Raw genomic sequence first — 20,968 nt, forward strand, 5'->3', positions numbered from 1 at the left:
GTGTGTATTCTTGCAGTGTGGAGGTGGAGGAACTGCATGAACACGCATATTTTGCATAAGTCGCATAGTTTTATGTAAGGTCGCGGGTGAGCAAGGAAATTATTTTAGTTCATTTAAAGAATCATATCTATCTTGCGGGAACTTTGCGATTTCCCGGGGTTAGCTTTCTATTGAATTCACTTATTCTTATCCCGCGGGAATTATCCTATATCATAGGTACTTCAACGTTTTCTGGAATTCTACACCTGAATATGTGAAACAAGAGTTCAAAGTTTGTATGAAAAATCAATCAAAACAGGAAAAAAAGGATTGTAGATAGTATATCTATGTTACCTCAAATTTAACGCGAGCGAAGCCGCGGGCAAAAGCTAGTAATTATATATAATTAGGCATTGTCGAGCAGTTGGTGTGAAAAATATAAAAATAACGAAGTTTCATGAAGCGTAGTTCAGTTTTGTGGTGTAAAATTGGGTCATAGCTAAGTTTTAAAGATTTAAATAAAACTTTGGTTGACTTGAAACCTTTTTAGTCAGAAATAACGTACTTACTAACTTGTTTGCAAAATTTAAAACAATTTTTTTCCCTTGACAGGAATAACTATACGTAAATCCATTATTCCCGCGGGAACAATTTAGGCCATTGTCCAGTAGTATACAGGCATGGAATAACATTATTGATGATCAAGTGTGATGAGAATAATATTAGCATGAGCGGGACGGCAAGATACGAAGTTCGAATTTTGCACTTCGTTCGTAGTATGCATTTTATTGTATAGGTAGCCATAAAACACCTACGCAGCAGCGGCAAAGAGCCACGTAATATTTACAGAGGTAGCGCGGACGTGATAATGTCGGAGCGTCGCGCGCGCACCCAATTAGCTGACCGCTCTAACGAGCACGTACCGACGCGGAAAACAATTCTCTACATTTATAAAGGAGCGGGAGAACATGTAAACGATTGTGCAGTTTATGAGTGTAAATTCTGTTTTGTTAATTTAAGTGGACAAAACTGATTTTTCTTCAGGTTTATTTTGCTCGAGCCGTGGAACCCTACTAATATTATAAGCAAGGAAGTTTGTAAATACGTCTGGATATTTGTTACGCAATCACGCAATAACGGCTGATTTAAACTAATCTTGGAGTAGGTAGAGAAATGTTGATGTGGAGTTCAAAAGTTCATTTTTGTTGCCTTTAATGATTAACTAATCATTAAAGGCAACAAAAATGAACTTTTGAGAAAAATGATCTTATCAGGTACCTACATAACTATGTAGGTATCTGATAAGATATATGGATTATAAAAAAAGTTTATCTCGACTAGTAATGTTTTATGGAAAAAAAATAATTAATATTTATTTTGTACACAATTTTAGTGTAGTGAGTAACTTAACACATGTACAAATGTTCATGAACCCTTATAGTTTTATCAAGTCGGTCTGTCTGTCTGTTTGTCTGTCTGTCCGTCCGTCCGTATGTCACACTCGTAAACTACTCGTATGTACTCGAAAACTACAAGATTTATATCAATGAAATTTGGAGTACAGATGTCTTGTCAAAGCCGCTATTATTAGGTCTATTTTTTTTAACTCGCATCAACGTGTGGCACCTAGTTCAACTGCTTTTTTTAAGTTATAGCCAAAAAACTGCGCTTCTCAACAAAAGGACGCAAGTGCCGTGAAGATACGCTCTTTTTCTGGTAATAGATTTTAAGACTGTAGTAAGTGTTTTAATTGTGTTATAATGCACATACTATTACTTGTTTTTTTTTCGTAATGGCTACGGAACCCTATCTTGGGCGTGTCCGACACGCTCTTGGCCGGTTTTTTTGTAAGTAGCATTGCTTGCCTGTCGAAGCATAGTCGCACAAAAAGATTGATATTTTGGGACGATTGATGCCAAATTGACATAGTCTCACACTATACTTTTACTTTACCATTACCTATTGTAGTGCCTCCCACACACACACACACTACAATCTGTTTTGACCTATATCGAAAAGATTGATTGGTTGGATTTCTTTCATCTAAAACAGTTTAATCAATTAATTAGCCATCTGTTACCACAATTTTACACACGTCAGTTAAAGCTGAATTACAACCGATCCATTTGGAAATTATTTTGACGATTTAACGAAATGAAATCTATTTTTTTAACAAGGAGTAGGTTAAGTATTTGGGTGTGACAGCCGAGATTAAAACTTGCATCTTCTGGATGTCGGCGCTGAACGTGCCTAATCTAACTAAATACCATATCGCACGCACCACCCGCCACTATTGGTGTGCGCAAGCGATCAAGTTTTCGAGTTGGTTAACCAGGGCATTATAACGTAATAGTATCAGACCAATAATGAGATGGACGTTCAAATCCCGGCAGGCGCTCACCAAAAAATTTTTAGTCACAAAAAATAAGAGATACTCGTTTTTTGCATTTGATTTGTTTGAATTAAAACTCTACTTGTTCGCTCCGTTTTGGATTCAAAATAGTGCTCTCGCTGTAAAAGCATCTCCTTTGTGATATAATAAAAAAAATATTATAGTTCATCCGTGCGAAAGTCAGGTATTTTGGCTTATTAACAGTGCAGATTACAGGATGACACATAGAATTACCTACAGCCAAAGTTTAACCGGCAATGGCAATGGCACATAAGACGAGGCTAATCTGGCACTAACCACTGATGTTTGGACGATGCAGTTTACACAGGCTCACTCCAGATGATTGAGCACCTTGGACATACGAATTGAATGTTCAAACATACTTTATACCAAACGTGCCTGTTGGTTCAGACCCAACACAAATATTACACATAATATTTGTCCATCAAAACCTGTAAGTACCTACATCTTTTAGTTCACCGTAAAATTGTGTCAAATTATTTTTTAATTAGACAAAATGTTATCTATCATTGTAAGACTATTTTTTGGATGGCTGATGTTACATAAATAATATGTATAACGACTTAATTGACTTAACATAATTGTCGTGTATACATATTTTTGTAACTTTAACCGTATCGATATCTTTGTAGGGAGCTGTACAAATGTAACAACAGAGAGAACACCAATGATTTAGAAAAAAAGGAAACAAATAAACAAAGTTTCCGCTTTTTGTGGAACAAACGCCAATGAATACATGAAGGCACAAAGTTAACGCAAAGAAAGTAACAACCTCGAAGTTTCACTATTCACTGTAGTGCCAATGACGTACGCAGTTAGCATTGTTCTTAAGTAGACAAAACCACGTATACTCTGTTTATTAAACCAAGATACTAAAATGACGTTTAATGTGTTACCTGTTTTTTACATCTCATAAAATAGTGATGTGGCACAACCGGTAGGTAATCACCGAAAAGTTTAGGCTTACCTAGTAGAGGGCAACAATAGTAGGTAGGTAGAGGTACTTATACCTACCTATGTTAAATACTTATCAAATGTTAAGATATGAACGGATCCTTTACGTACTAACACACATAAGGCATTTAAGACATTCTAAAAAAAGGTAAAATGGGTCTAATGAAAATGCCAGCGTTTAGTTCAGTATTTCGACTTTTTGTATATTTCATTTTGATTCTAAGCAAGACCTGCCCAAAAGCTCAATTCTTATAGAATTTAGAATATTGAATGGTGATTGAATGCTTTCATTTTGTTTTTGTCCCCAAAATATATTGTTTTATCGATTGATTGTAATTATGTCGAAAACCGAAATCAGTGAGCGGCACTATTCGTACTATGATTGTCACATTATTTTTACATTCGACATTTCATACTGTCACTTTACTATCTAGGTTAAATAAACAGAGTATAGTTTACTATAACTGCGCTTGAAATAAAAAAAATAAAAAATCAACATAACTAAAATTAAAGTTGCTTAACAAGAAAAAAACTGGAAACGTCTTCATCATAATTAAAATAACAGCTTTAAATGAAGTAACACGTAAAACTTGAAGTACTTGACGTCGTCGTAACAGTAAGACAGGAAAGGGTTTTTTTTTGTTTTAAACTTCAACAAAACCCACACAAATCTTAGTTCAATGGATACCATTTTTCAATAAAGGCCACTACTAAGGGCCGGATTTTATTATAGTTTTAAATTCGGTCTGATTTAATTTCTCTCAAAAACAAGACTAAAAAATTCTGCAAGTAGGCCGCAAAACGCTCACATACATGAGTAGTCACTTTTTAAAAAAATACCAAGCGCTTTCGGAAAAACCTTACCATCTATGTAATACCAACCTACGAGTATTAATGATATTGAAATGCTTAAAATGATGTAGGTACAGGTAGGTAACTGATACTCGTACGTTGGCGAAACACAAATTCAGTATTTACGTAATATTTAGGTAGCAGTGGAATAGTACTAAGTATATAGTATCTGGTTGGGATGAACTTATTGTAACGGTTCAGCTATGACTATAATATAACTGTCCAGCGCCGCGGCGAGCGAATCTTATGTTCATTATAAGATATACTTCACCGCACAGTAACTAGCTCTAATAAATGGGCTAACTGGCTTAATAGTCGTACGTACAGTCAGCATCAAAAGTAGCTGGTTACTTTTGTACTTCGTCGTTTTACAGCCACGTACTTAGAGTAAAAAAAAAATCAGCTACTTTTGACTTTTGATGCTGACCGTACAAGGAAATAGTAAGTACTATTTAGGGTGTGAATAATTTATCCTTTTCATCGGAGTTACATAGGCGGACCGTTATTCCAACCAAACCATTTGAAACTGCATTTTCACAAATACTTGTCCGATTCCATTAGCTACTTACGTACTATTTTTAACCGACTTTAAAAAAGGAGGTTATCAATTCGTTTTTTTTCTTTAATGTTTGTTACCTCAGAACTCCGTCATTTATGAACCGATTTGAATTTTTTTTTGCGTTCGCCTAGCAATTTCTTCAATTAGCTCCCATAAGCACCAAATCAGGATCTGATCATTGGATCTTAAGAAAATCGAGGGAACTCTTCAAATGTTGCAGGGGCACCTATAGTAAATTGGATATATTTAGTAGTAACTCGTGCATTTGCTCTTGAAAATCATCATTTGGTGAAGTGGAACTGACGATGAGGCTTTGACAAAGTTGTTAAGCAATTTATGCTCGTCGTAATGCATATGGTAAAACGGGTGGTGAAGCACCAGGACTCCTTAGTAATAAACGTCTCTGCATCGGAAAAAGCAATCTTTCGTACGAGCAGTTGATATTAAACTATTGTATCGTAGATTATTTACACTAAAAAGCGTGAAAAAAAAAAATTTTTAACAAAAATTTAACCGACTAAAAAGAACCATCTTCAGACTGGTAGAAAATTATTTTCACGGTTTTTTGTAGTCGGTTCAATTTTTTCTTAAAGGAAAGTAGAGGATACATGCTGTGTGCGTAAAATTTTGTCGTGTGCAGCTATGATGAACTAATCAATCACTAATTGAAAATATTGAAAATTTTCTGTTTTTCGGTATAATTTGTTTTACAAAATAATATGAGTAATTTAGAAAATCGTTTTAGATGCAAGTGTAATACCTACTAACTTTAATTTGATTCAATTAATTAACTTCAAATTATACCGACACCATTGGCTGGCCCATGGACTGTAATTAGAAACTCGTGCAATGGTATGACGAAATCGCTCGCCGCTCCGCTCGTCGCGCAGAGACTTGGCCAGCCCGTAATGGTAGGAACGATGTTAGCATTCAGATTACGAGCTTTTAGAACTAGTTCCAGTACAAAAATCTACGAACATTTTAGGTTGGTGATGGAAATAGCTAGTGGCCGGATTACCCTCATTCCTTGTTTTGATCCGGTAAAAGCGGATTTCCTGATTTTTTCGATTTTTAGACCTCGAAACAAAAAACGGAACCCTTAAAAGATCGCATCACATGAACGTCTCCGCTCCGAATCTAGGTAGGTACTATTTATACAGGATGTCTCTGAGACGGCGCTTTAAATGCAAGGTTTGATTGACAACCTTTATATTATATATTTGAATCGATTAAGTTGAAATATGCTTAGTGTAGCGTGTCAAAATCTTACGGAGACTGAAATAGGTATAGTCAAGTTCAGGTGTGCTAAGTATGAGGCCCGAATAGAAACAATCGACGAGCGGGATGCCGCCGCCTGCAACTTAACAACTTGCATCACTGGACGTGACGACACTACGAATTTAGCAAGAATTCCCACTACCAAAGACCGCATGGCACATGCTTATGGACCATGTTTGTAAACTACCGGGCGTATAACTTACTTTGGTATTGTTATCTTAATATTGGATTTGTTTACTTGAGATATAATATAATACATAACGTCTAACTAACGTATTGCTTTTTATGGAAAAGTTGTAAAACAGGTAGCTACGAATGTTGAGTAAAATTGTTTCACCTCGTCAACTGATATCATTTTTAGGGTTCCGGAGCCAAAATGGCAATAACGGAACCCTTATAGTTTCGCCATGTCTGTCTGTCTGTCTGTCCGTCCGCGGCTTTGATCAGGGACTATCAATGCCAGAAAGCTGTAATTTTGCACGGATATATATGTAAACTATGCCGACAAAATGGTACAATAAAAATAAAAAAAAAAAATTTTTAGACGTATAGTGGGGGTGATTTTTTTTCTCATCCAACCCTATAGTGTGGGGTATCCTTGGACTATAACGGCTAAATTTGCTTGAGAATTATTAGCACTTTAAGAGTAAATAGCAGCCTAAGGTATAAAATATACCTAAACTTGGAAGATTCCGTATAAAATACGAAATCCTTAGGGGCTGTTTCACCATCCATTGATCAGTGTTAACTGACGGTTAAATGTGATGCCGCCTCCATCTATTCGAACAAAACAAATAGAGACGGCATCACTTTTAACCGCCAGTTAACACTAATCAATGAATGGTGAAACAGCCCCTTAGAAAAATATTACTTAATTTTCGTAATGGCTACGGAACCCTATTTCGGGCGTGTCCGACACGCTCTTGGCCGGTTTTTAATTTGAATGTATTCAATAATAGTTTTTTTTTTAACAAACGATGCTAACATGTATATTCATAAAATCTGCCGCAGCGGAACGTGCAAAAATATCTGACACGTTCTCCTGGCTCTAGAAATAGAGTCGTATCCACGTCGTATCAGATATTTATGCACGCTTTGTTGTGTCAGATATTAGTGTTGGTGACTACTTTATAACCCTACATGGCTGAACACATGCATGCACAGATAATTTATATTTAACCTGCAATAATAAAAAAACTTTTTAACTCGAAAAATGGTATATTCCCACGTCACAGTGATAAACGCATTCTTCGCCGTGGGAGCCGCGGGCCACCAGCTGGCTTATAATACTTACATATTAATCTACCGTGACACCCAGAAATATTGAACTAAATTATATGTATCTAAATACACTCTTTATGGCACATAAAACATTAATAATAAAAATACAAAATACAGAGAGAGGGATCTCTTCCAGCTAAGCTAGTTTAGAAAAGACAATTTATAAAGATAGGCGAACAATTAAAATTACGCGCCTTATAAAGAAAAACAGAAGTAGGTACTCAAAAATCAAAATATATTTATTTAAATAGAAAAATATGTACCTACACTAAATCATACATATAAAACAGACATTTACATAATTAATTAAACAGTCAAAAAATAAAATTACCTATGGCACAAAAGCGGACACAGTCGTGCCTCAAGTGTCTATGCCATGCCATAATTATATAGGTCATTGAAGTATTCCTCGACTACAAATGCGTGACTGACCCGTTCATTATATTTTAATAACAATTCACTTACTCAGCTTAGATTTTTCATTGAATAAATATTTTAATGGACCCGTTGTCCTGTCATCAAGCTCGTACATATTTAATCACCTCCAGGTCGGAAGCAGCTAACTGCAGTTATTTGAAATCGAATACAGTCATTCGTTTCCCGTGTTATTGGTAGCCTTCCTTGTTAGTAGGTTTGTCATTACCTGGTTATTACTTACCCATCATAAGCTTCATCATTATCCAATTAGAGTAATTTAGTTACTAAATGTTATACTTTACTAGCCGTGCCAGCGACTCTGACGAGTAAAAGCATGAAGTAGTAACGTAAAATTAAAAATTACAAATAAAACCATCATAGCATCTGTGAATTTTTAGTATAGGTAGGTACTCCGTTCTAAATATTCAATCTTTCATTCTATTTTATCTATGTATTTAGGCTTTATTTAGGTAGGTATGTTCTATTTAATTATTATAATTGAACCAGCAAAGAATAACTAAAGTGCCTAGCTACCTTTTATTAAATGGACGTTGGATTTAGTAAACCCATCTTCCAAACATTAAAGTTCTTATTATTTTAACCTATAAAGGGAATTTAAGGTTTTCAATACTTTATTTTTTTCAACATTGAAAAAAACACGAACAATCTCGGCCTATCTTTTTATCTAAATAAAAATATTTTTAAATGAAACGACAATGGAACATAGTAATTTATTACTAAGGTTTTATAAGTGACATTTACTGATTAGTAAAACCTATTTTTTAATAAGAAGTCAGGTCAAGGTTGTTTACCTTTTCCCTTATTAGTACAGTACCTAAAAAAATGAAGTTTACAATAAAAACGATTCCGAATACCTGTAATTGCTTGTAATCGTAGTGAAATATCTAAATTGTTTTGCCATAATTATGACACACAGCTCGTCCGTTTTATCTAGACACATGGCATTGAGTAGGTTACATAACCACCCATTTTAAAAGAATAGAAGCCACGCATAACTACAGTGGATATATTTATGCTAAACCATTTTATTACTCATCCATTAACTTATTTCTCACTACAGTCGTGCGACTGCGTACAGATAAATCAGAATAAGAAAAAAACTAGGTTCCGTTTTTGCCATTTATTTAACTACTAATTCTCATCACAGTTTAAAAATATCATACTTATTTTTTGGATTTTCATTCAAATTAAGATTTTCAGAGAATTCCAAATCAACAGAGACTTGAATGATGTATTTATTTTTTTATATTTTGCCAGAAAAAGTGTCAAATTGTTATTTCTACCCTCTGGTCTAGTGCACCCCACCTTCAAGCTGTAAAAGAATGCTTGGCAAAACAGTAATTATCGGCGGTTAGCGGCGCGCGTGGTAAGCTAAAATTCACTTTGCTGTAACTTTATAAACTCATAATAACTTTGCTGTCTTCTCCTTGGGAACGTTTATATCAATTTGCTTCACTGATATTGGATAAATGTTCTACTTTCATTAACTTAAGAAAGTGAAACGAAGGTTGTTTTACTTGAAAACTATATTTTATGTAATGAGCTTAAATATAAAAAGGGTAACGATAAAAAAAAGACGGACACCAAGACAGCGGTAGGCAGGTTTTGTTTCCCTTAAAACATGGAAAAAGGTCCTATGAATCTGTTAAAAATATTGATTACCTACATCAATTGCATGATTATTTATTACAATCAGAGTTTGAAGTGACCTATTAAGATGTATTAAGTGAGTATTAGCTATACTATCGAAACATATATCCTACGCACATTAACCTAATTAAATTAAGGTTACTTAAGTTTTGGGTATAAATTATTTTATCATCGAAGCTGCTTTAAAGTTTAAATCCAGTCCAGATTTTTAATTTTGTTTACATCAGGTAGGTAAACTATACCGGGCGTGGCCTGTAATACGAGCAAGAAATTAAAACATAGATCGTCCTCGTCAAACTGAACAACGTTAGTTCAGCGACTTTTAAAAATAATGGAGTCTCTGAATTTTTCTTTTTTCATACAAATTACATATTGCGATCATTGTACGCCATCCTAGAACACAACTGACGTCGCCTGTCACGCTACACACATCGAGCATTTTGCTTTACATTGCTTCTTCCAATAAACTTAAAAGTGTAATAAAAATTAAAAAAAAACGAATTATTTTTATAAGTCACTGAACTAATGTTGTTCACTTTGAGGAGTATGATCTATGTTTTTAATTATTTGCTCATATTACAGGCCACACTCGGTATTAGGTCAAAATCACCATCATGAACGTTACAGCCGTTTAAATGCTCAAAAATAACGCACACACACACTTAAACTATTGACAATATATTTAGATAAACTACGCTGCTTATTATAGCGACTGTATCTACCAACGAGCATTGGTCCCTGAACAACGTGGCGTTGTTACGTAACTCAAAAATCAGCCCAATGGAAATAAAAATGCGCAACTTCTTACTAAAAGCAATAAAACTCCCATTGTTAGCCAAATTTTATATCATAACGCTCACTGACTAAACTTTGAGGCCCTCGATCCAATTGAGCTACTAATAAAGTTAAGCCTCAACAAAGCTTGGCTCCTAACCGCCACACACACACATCCAGTCCTGTAATGACGGTGCAGCCTTCGCCAGTGCAATGTAACTGTGCAGCGGGCATGTATACCGCGCGCGGCACGTGTAAAATCAGGGCCGTCCCCCTTTCTACCGCACCCCAGCCCTGATCGCCTGGTAGCCTGGCTGCTTTTAAAAACTATCTAAAAGCTCAATTCTTTGATTTGCAGCAATGAAAATATTTTGTAGGATTTAACTTTGAGTGAGAAACAAAATTATTTTTAACGAAATGTAGGTTTTCCTTAATATATTAAAGCGTAGATATAAATATTAAGCTGTACTATGGATAATAGTTATCTTTTAAATATTTATAGTCAAAAGGACAGGTTCACAAGCATTGCTTGTGCGTAGGTGTAGCAGTTTTAAAGTCGTAAGTAGTCGTAGCGCCTACGAGTCCACGAGCTACGATTTCGTAGATGGTGCTACGGAACCGTGGCATGTAGCCATAATTTTGTATTCCATTAAGTTTTGACCGGATTTTACTCCCATAACTATTTTATTCTTTACTTACTGTTGCCCGTGAATTCGTCCGTCGGTGTTCCGTCCGCGGGAAGAAGGCAAATTTTCAGGATAAAACTATCTTAGGTGGAACTTAAACTATGTCCATGCCAAATTTCTTAAATCCGTTCAGACGTTATTGTATGATAAAATGAGTAACTAACATTTTACATGTTTTTTCATTTATGCTTATCATATTTGTAGGATATACTATTATTAGCTAAATTTTAGATTATAATGACCGATTTACTTGAAGCAGATGACGCGAGCATGAGAACCGTGAACCCGAGACTCCAAGCTTCGTTGAGCTCAATAGCTAAGCCTTTAATCTAGAAAGAATAAGATGAAACCTCTTAATCTTCCATGCTTGTAAGATAATAAAAAATATAATCTAGTGAACTCAGTACAAAATAACGATGTACAAAAAAGTTAACAGGCTGAAATTCACATTCGCAAATTTAAGGGCCTCATAGCATAGCTTATTTTTAAAAATAAAAAAGTAGCATGTCCACATGGAGTTCTAGTGCCATTACCTTTTCCCGAATTCTGCCAACTTTTTGGACACGGAAACATTCCATGTTTGGAATGGGTGTACATAATAATCACGCTGACAAAGTGGCACAATAAAATTTTGTAAGATTTTTCTGTAGCATTTATAAAGTGTGTGTTTTTCTCTTCTAGGTGTGGTTTTAAAAGTATTACAACTTTACATAAAACTTATTTTCGGATCAGTGATCCATCTGCGGAATATTAAAATTAAAAGTGTTCAGTTAATTGCAATAATGGATTGGAAAGGAAAATTATGACAGCTAAATTAACTATTACTAGTTAACGAGTAAAAATCAATCTTAACTACGCACTATTTCTTAAATATTAATTGTATCATTAAAGATAATTTGATTATTAAATGAAGGTAAATGTTTTTGACATTCATCGTCAATTTGTTGACATTGCTTTGCGTTGCATTTTTTTAATGAAATCAGCTTCTACAGTTAAAAGTGTGTTTATAAAGGAGATTGCATGTGGCCGCGACCTGTGCAGGGAATAAAGCCGATTACACAATACGTGGACAACACTCCTTGAGTTATTTCCGCACCATTGTTGAAGTAACAGCCGGGAGAAAGGATTTTAAACGAAGGTTGAATTTTACTGCTAAATAAGAGTATTTTCCTACTCGTAGATAGTGATATATTTTTCTTTTAAAGAAACTTTCCTTCATAGTCTGGTGTGCCATGACGAAATAAAGACGCATCATAATAATAAAAACAGTGTTGGCGGTCGGCTTATTTATCATGACCAATTTTGCTTTACAAGAAATATTGATTCCATGGAGCACGTTATTGATTTGAACCAAGTTAATTTTGCGAACAAATGCAGCTGGTATGGATTCATTGTACAAACAGTTAAGTACAGGATTGGTTACTTGTTTGTATTTATTAGAGGCTATATAGTGCCTGTATTAATACTGGCTCTGAAATGTAATCATATTACATAGTTCGTATAATGAATGGTTGACACAGCAAACAGCTGTTTGTTATTCTTGTTGTGCGAACTGACGTACACACGTCGTATGCTTGAATTTTTACTATTTTACCTTTAATATACATATTATTTCTGCTACCGTTCTACATAATTTCATTTGGTTATGGGCCCAGGACGTCCAGAACGTATAGTAGTCCAGAAATAACGTGAAGACTTATTAAAGTGTAAATAAAAGTGGTTTGAAGTTGCAAAAATTTTTCTCCGTTACAATATGTCAGACGAAAACAGCTGTTCGATCGGCATAAGCGGAATAAGAAAATTGAAAGGTTCGTCAAATTACCCGAACTGGAAATTCTTGGTGAGGAATTACTTAGAAAATAAAAACTGGTGGGAAGTAATTTCAAAGGATGTGGTAGACGATGACGTGGACAGGAAAGCGCGAACAACGATTTGTTTGTTGTTGGAACCTGAGTGCTTTACTCACGTTTACAATGCCAAATCTGCCAAACAAGTCTGGAGTAATCTACAGAATGTTTACAAAGACAAGGGTTGGGGAAGGCGAATCTGCATTCAACGAGAGCTGTTCAGTAGCAGGTTAGAGAACTTTGACTGCATTGAGAGTTACGTTCCTTGCACAGCAATTGTCGGATATCGATTCACCAATACAGGATGACTGGATCATATCGATTTTGCTCGGTGGACTGACCCCTGAGTACGGCCCCCTCATCATGGCTGTAGATAATAGCGGTACAGAGATCACGTTGGAGCAAATAAAAACGAAATTACTGCAAGAAGGAAGTAGACAGAGCAACTTGAACACAAACCATGAACAAGCCCTAGTTACAAGAAGAGCACAGAACGATGCCAGATCACGCCCCAAAACCGTTGATCGTAAGCAGAAGTTTGTTTTAAAGTGCTATAAGTGTCACAAGCAAGGACACAAGGCGTCCGAATGCGAAGAGCGGAAGAAAACCGCGAATGTCTGCCTGAATGCTAAGGAGGCGATTGACAAAGACAAGTGGTATCTTGACAGTGGATGCTCAAATCACATGACTCATCATAAGAGTAGGTTGTTGTCTTACAAACCCGAGAACGGCAATATGAAAATTTCAGTAGCGAATGGTGAAAAGCTAGGCGTACAAGGACGGGGGAACGCTGAGCCTCGAGTCGGCGAAGAAAAATTATTTCTGAATAATGTTTTACATGTTCCCGATTTATCCATGAACTTAATATCGGTTAGCGATTTGACCAAGAAGAATTATTGTGTTAATTTTGACAAAGGAGGTTGCACGATTCAAAAACAGAATCGGTCTACTGCAAGATGTCATGAAGTTGACGGAATTTACGAGTTGGCACAAAACAAAAACAACGTCGTCAATTTGACATTGTCAAAACAAAACGAAAATATTTCAAACATTTGGCATAAACGACTAGCGCATTTACGGGATTGGAATTTCGAAGGTGTGATTTGACGGAACCATGTATTGCATGTATCGAAGGAAAGACATGCAAAAGTCCCTTTAAAAACAAAGGTACGAGAGCGAGCGACATTTTGGAGCTCGTGCATACTGATATTTGTGGACCGATGGAAGAACCATCGTTCGGAGGTTCGAGGTATGTCCTACTATTTATTGATGATTTTACTCGGAAGACGCATGTTTACTTTTTGAAAAATAAAAGTCAAACCTTCGATAAGTTCCGTGAATATAAGGCGGAAGTTGAGAAACAGACGAGTAGGTCAATAAAGTGCCTTAGATCTGATAATGGAACAGAGTACTGTAATGGTAAATTTAATAATTTTTTGAAGTCAGCAGGTATTAAACACCAGACGACTGTACCTTACACACCTGATTAAAATTCGGTCTCGGAGAGAGCGAACCGCACGATTATCGAGAAGGCGCGGACATTGTTATCGGAAGCAAAATTGAGTAAAAAATATTGGGCAGAGGCTGTAAATACAGTTGTTTATTTGAAAAACAGAAGTCCCACAAAAGCTTTGAGCGATGCTGTACCGGAGAAGCTATGGACAAGAAAAGATGTAGATGTAAGTCATCTGAAAATCTTTGGTTGTTTGGCTTTTAGTTTGAAACCAAAACAAAAGCGACGCAAACTAGACATGAAAACTGAGACTATGGTATTCATTGGATATCCAGAAAATCAAAAAGGCTATCGTTTAATGAATCCAAGGACTGGGAAGGTTTGTACAGCGAGAGATGTCAAATTTTTGGAAAATGTTTTTCTTCAAGATGTGAAAGTTGACAATTCTGTGGTACGCTTAAGCCTTGATACAGAGTCAGTTGTACAGTCTAGTGTACGCAACGTAAACAACGATGGAGACGATACTTCGGAGGTGCATGATGATAGTTCGTCAAATAACACTGTCAACCAGGAGTTACTACCAGAGGAGAGTGTACCAAGTGTACCCGAGCAGAGAGTACCTGAAGAGGAAGTTGCTGAAGAGGAAGCGGCGTTACTTCAACCCGTAGAAAGGAGGTATCCTCTAAGAGAGCGTAAGCCAGTCGATCGTTATGGCTGTAACGTCATGTGTGCTATGGAATGCGTGATTAATGACGATCCATTGACTGTAGAGGAAGCGTTGACGAGGCCTGATGGTGATCTGTGGCAAAAAGCGATGGATGATGAGCTAAAGTCACTGAATGAGAACCAGACTTGGAAATTGGTCGACCTTCCAGCAGACAAGAAGCCAATTCAGTGCAAATGGGTCTTCAAAGTCAAGAGAGATAGCGATGGCAAGGTAACCAAGTACAAAGCTAGATTGGTAGCCAAAGGTTTTACGCAGGTACGTAACCCATCATACAGTTTGAAGAATAGTTCGGATTTAGTAAGCAAAATTAAAGATTACAGCATTCCGCCTAACGCAACATTGCTTTCTTTAGATGTAGATAGTTTATTTACTAATGTACCATATAGTGAGACAATAGTTATTCTTAAAAACCATTTGGAAAGGAAGCGTTTACATCCTGGGGAGGTTTGTGAATTAATTAATTTGGTAACTTTATGCATGAAGCAAAATTATTTCCGGTTTAATGGACAGTATTATTTACAGAGTGATGGTTTAGCAATGGGATCACCTCTGAGTCCATTAATGGCAGATATTTTTATGGATTACTTTGAAAATAGGTACATAGTGGGTAACAATAATATTGTGTATTATTATAGGTACGTTGATGATTTAATTCTGTGCTGGAGGGGAAGTATGAGACAGCTCGACTTGTTTGTGAATGGTTTAAATAAAATGTTAAAATAAAATTTAAAAAAGAATTAGAAGAAAATTTTTCGTTAAACTTTTTGGATTTGACAATTAATAGATTTAATAATAAACACCAATTCAAAATTTACCGAAAGCCCACGTACACAGATGCCGTGATACCAGCATCGTCTAATCACCCGTGGCAGCATAAATTAGCAGCTTTTCATTGTTATGTACATAGATTGTTAACTATACCTCTTTCTAGGGAAGATTTTGATTTAGAGTTGAATACTATTTATCAGATAGCGTTGTCGAATGGTTATACTAAATCAATGGTCAATAGTTTGGTTCAGAAGAAGCAGGCACGGATAGTGAATAGCATGCTTTACGCCGTGTTACCATCGCAGTCTTCTAACAAATATAGGTGTAGCATTTCATACGTTGGTTGTTTGTCTGATAGAATTTGTGGTATTTTAAAATCAAACAATGTTAAGGTAGCCTTTAAGACTAACAACTCTTTGTACTCTAAACTTTGTAACCACAAAGAGAAGGTAGATAAAGGAACTAGATCGGGTGTATACAAGCTCACTTGTAATGACTGCAGTAAAGTATATGTCGGTCAGACAGGACGCAGTTTTAATGCTAGATTTAAAGAGCATGTTTCGGCATATAGGAATGAGCATCCTGATAAGTCGAATTTTGCCAAACATTTGTTGGAACTAAATCATTCTTTATCGGACTCAGATTCGTATGAAGTGATACATTATTGTGGCAAGGGGTATCGTCTCGATGTTTTAAAATGCATGGAGATAATTAGATACAACAGTATGGGGTCTATTATTAATGAGCAGGTAAATTTAGTTTCATCTCCCTTGCAACGGCTTGGATCTAATTTCAGCAATGGTAGTTAATAAAACATGCCTTGACAGTAAATAAATAAAAATCAAGGTAGTTTTGAAGGACGGTTAAAAAATTTATTAATAATTTGTGGGTAGTTTTGTTTTGTTTCATAAAACGTATGTGGGTACTTGGGGAGTTACAGTGACAAGTTAAAACGGTGGTTGTGGTTCGTTAGTCTAACAACTGGTAGCATGGTGTACGGTTGTGTCACTCTGAAGATGAGCTCTGGTTGAGTTCGAAACGCGTCAGTGTAGTGTGTGGTGGTGATAGATGGGTTTGTGTGATTTGTGTGTGTTCTTACAGTGTGGAGGTGGAGGAACTGCATGAACACGCATATTTTGCATAAGCTTAGCTATCGTAAGGTCGCGGGTGAGCAAGGAAATTATTTTAGTTCACCGCTAAATTTATTGCTCAAAAAATTGGTTATTGCAGAGATTGCGTTATGTGTCGTAGTTTTCGTAAATTAATAACAAAAACATGTGCGCATTAAAGAGGCGGCAAAACTGCAAAAGGTTTTCGTTTTTTATTAAATATCGGTACTTTTCAATGATATTTTGCATTGACGTGATCACAAAAATCGGCGCCCTGGTAAGAAATACAAACGATAACATTTCTATTTCTCTTGTTGTAAGTCTTATGGCTCTAGGTGTAGATAGAGCTTTTAAAATCACTCTCCCAAGCAATGGGGGCAAGTATGCGTGTTGTTTTCTCATTTGTCTCTTATTATGTCCTTTTCTGACTAACCAGTGGGAAAAGAATGAACGTAGCGACAAAAGGAAACGAAGCGCGTGCTAGCCAGTTTCACAGATGTGTCTTGCTCAATGTGCAGTCAACCGATAGCGATACCTTTGCTCGACAAGACAAGCACGTGTAAGCTTGGTTGAACCTCGAACGTCATAATATCATAATTATGAACACGCATTCTGAAAACATTATTATAATCTCCATAATATAAAATGAAAATCTTCATTTTAAGTGCTTTGATTTTGCTGCAATTGGTTTTAAGTATTTGGTCTCTGACTTGACAAATACGTGACAGTAAGTGAAAATAGTTCAAAAAAATTTGGCAGCTAATTTTTCAGCCCATTATTATTAAGCCCCACTATTGGACAAGTGGGCAGTTACCTTTTCTCTTTACTTTGTGTAAATTTTATTGTTTAGTTACATTAAAAAACTCAAAATGTTATATCCTGTACTTATGCTTCATGTTAAATACCCACGGCTTTGGGAGGTAATTCTTTCTAAATGCCATTTAATAAAATTATGTTTTAGCCAAATTATACATCAAAATGTTTAAATAATTCAGCAATATTGATTCAATCGCATATGAGTTGTTACACAGAATATTTCATATTTCATAGCTCAACGCTAAGCATCTGCTTTAGTTGGCATACGAGTTAGTTCGCCAAAAAACTGTTGGCAGTAAGTAAATTCGTTTCGCATATTGACAATTTTGAATTAGTAAAGGTTGCTTGAACAACGTTTCTCCTTTTAATCAATATATTTATGTCCTTGGGTAGGAAGGTCCTTGGGCTTGGGTAGGAAAGTAATGGAGTAAGAAACTGAGAACATTCGCCATTTCATAATTTTCGTCATTTACCTGATTTAATAGAGCTTTTTAAAAGCTATAATATCAGTTTTTAAACACTGAACATAGTGTCTACATTATCATTGTAAAACAAATCAATCAATAATTTATTGCAAGGTAGTAAGTACAAAAATATTAAATTTAATGTGAAAGGAAATGATGAAAATGTAATGTCCTACGAATGAAGTTAAATAAATTAAAATGGTTATGATAACAGCTCAGATAATCCCTCTGACCGTCTGAACGGTCATATCACGAGACCTAATGAATTAGTATAAATTGAGTGGTAACCACAGTTGTGAATGACGTTTAATTTTAAACTATCCTCACAGGGCGGAAAAACTGTTTTCGATCGGAAGTAGGTGTTTGTGACCGGCGAATGGGGTAAGGGAGCGAGCGATGCGCGAAGTGGAATGGGCCCGGGACCGTGTAACGAAGCCCCTTGGCGCCTCTGATCGCCTGGTATAAGTTGGCATTGACTTAAGGGAGGCATCCGACGATAAGTTGGCGGATCGCGGAACGTCGGCCAACTTGCCCGGCGGCTTTTGTTTTGCAACCTTTTGCAACAAGTTCTTTAACGTCCGAAGTTGAATCGCCTTATGATCCTCTGTTGAGTATTTTAATGGATTCATTTAGCTCTTAGATGGTTAGCGTTTGAAATAAATAAATTAAATGGAGAATTTTAATATACAATTTTATTATAACGTACTAGAATAATAAACGAAATGACACGTATGATAAATTGATTTTATAAAATATATAACAAAAAATAGAACCGACTACAAAAAACCATGAAAATAATTTTCTATCAGTCTGAAGTCGGTCGCTGCCTCAGCACGAGTCAGCAGGAGTGGACTTATATTTATAGTAATCTACCTCACCTCTACTCACTTTATATTGGGCTTCAACCACTCCTGCTGGCTCGTGCTGAGGCACCGACTGACCTCAGACTGGTAGAAAATTATTTTAATGGTTTTTTGTAGTCGGTTCAATTTTTTGTTATCATTTTTTTTCACTCTTTTTTGTGTAAATAATCTAAGATACAATAGTTTAATAACTGCTCGTCATCTTTTACGAAAGATTGCTTTTTCCGATGCAGAGACGTTCATTATTGCGGAGTCCTGGTGCTTCACCACCCGTTTTACCATATGCTTAGCAACTGTGTCAAAGTAATTAAAATTTAACGTTCACGGTCCTCCGATGGTCAACTGTGGTCTTCATCATCAGTTCCACTTCACCAAATGATGATTTTCAAGAGCAAATGCACGAGTTACTACTAAATATATCCAATTTACGAAGAGTTCCCTCGATTTCCTTAATTTTGCATTATCCCTGATAAAAAGTAACCTATGTCAATCAAGGATAGTGTAGCTTACTAACGGTGAAAGAATTTTTAAAATCGGCTTAAAAGTTTCAGAGATCCGACTACAAACAAAGAAACGAAAAAAGTTTAGATATTGCCCTATCCCGTGGGAATTTCGAAAAATCCTTTCTTAGTGCACCTCTACAACACTCGAGGTACATGTATGCCAAATTTCAAGTCACTAGCACCAGTAGTTTAGGCTGTGCATTGTCTGTCAGTCAGGCAGTCAGTCACGGTATTGTTTTATAGGTATAAAGATAAAATTCGGCCATGTTAATATTACGCTAATATATTATTCGGGTAAACAATCATTCGGCTTATAAAGAATTAAAGTTTAAGATTCGGCGTAAATAAAGTATGCGAAACCTGGTATGCGTAATTAGTTACGGACATTAAAAATATGCCAAATACATGTCACCCCTTTACATTAAGTCAAGGCAAAGCAACACAAAAATATCTGTGAGAATTACAAAATGAAAATATTTAATTATCTGCACCATGAAAACGAACTCATTTCAAATAGTGAGCGTAATTATGCAAAGCGCAATTGAGTTGTAAGATAAAATTGCAAACTTGTAATTCAAAATGCTTTGAAAATATTGTTTCATCTACAAACGTGTATACCTAAGAAACGACCAACTTTATGAATATTCTAAAGATAATTTATTTTAAACTCAACTAATTAATGTAAATCAGCGCTAAATCTTGTTAATTTACAATTACTTACATCGTACAATCTCTTGTCAAATCGCTTTCTCGAAATTACCCGATACTTTCGCGCGGTTATCCCTCGACACGTGTCCTAAAGTCAGCGATACCTGATTATCACACTTGAGCCTCAAACGATGCAAGTTCAAGCATGTAGTCTTTACAAATTGAAAGAGAGAGTTGGGATACAGACCCGCTTTCCCACATTCCGGCGATAAAAGGGAAAACTGTTCGAACCTGTGCGAAAGGGACGGCGAGTGGGCCATGTCGGTTGTTAAAGCGAGTGGGGAATACAAGTGTAAGGGCTTACCTCCTCGCGAGTGCTGGGCTCCTGGTAGCTCGTTACAGGTCGCGTAACGTCTCGCGGATTCCGAGCGCGGCGAGCGAGCGGTGGCGGCGGCTCAGCGGCGCAGACTGCAATCGCATCCTGTTCACAAGGGGTGGTGCATTCTGTGCAAGCGAGACTGCAACGCCCGCCCATTCGCCTCGTGCCTCACTTTCCCGCCCTACTTGTTCTTATTAAAAATAACACGACGAACTTTCATTAAAGCAGAGCAAAGTAACTCCTGATTTGATTTTTCTAAAAAGAAAATTGAAAAAGAAATTTCAATCGATTTATTTACAAAACAGCTGACACGAAGCTCCTTTGATTCTGTCAAAAACTTCAATTTAGTCAAAATACTTATCATAAGTATACTTGATTTTAGAAAAAATAATAAAACCATCTACATAAATAAAGCACGGCTTTCGCTCGGGTTGACGCAGGAACGTCTCGAAGGCTAATGTTTAGTCTCGGAGATGTTTTTAGCTTACCGACTGATGGGGCGCTTGTGTGGGCCGAAAGAATTACAA

General features: G+C 36.2%; 1 protein-coding gene across 9 annotated transcripts in view; it reads right to left on the reverse strand.

Moving 5' to 3' along the window:
• Positions 1 to 20,517, reverse strand: part of fru (sex determination protein fruitless) — a 99,306-nt gene extending 78,789 nt beyond the window's left edge. For all 9 annotated transcript variants that reach the window (XM_074096345.1, XM_074096344.1, XM_074096341.1 and 6 more), the window contains exon 1: positions 20,427 to 20,517. The gene's annotated coding sequence lies outside the window, so the exon portion shown is untranslated. The remainder of the gene's footprint in view (positions 1 to 20,426) is intronic.
• Positions 20,518 to 20,968: the final 451 nt, after the last annotated feature.

This window comes from Choristoneura fumiferana, chromosome 13 (genome assembly GCF_025370935.1).
Source record: "Choristoneura fumiferana chromosome 13, NRCan_CFum_1, whole genome shotgun sequence".
In the NCBI taxonomy this organism is placed as follows: domain Eukaryota; kingdom Metazoa; phylum Arthropoda; class Insecta; order Lepidoptera; family Tortricidae; genus Choristoneura; species Choristoneura fumiferana.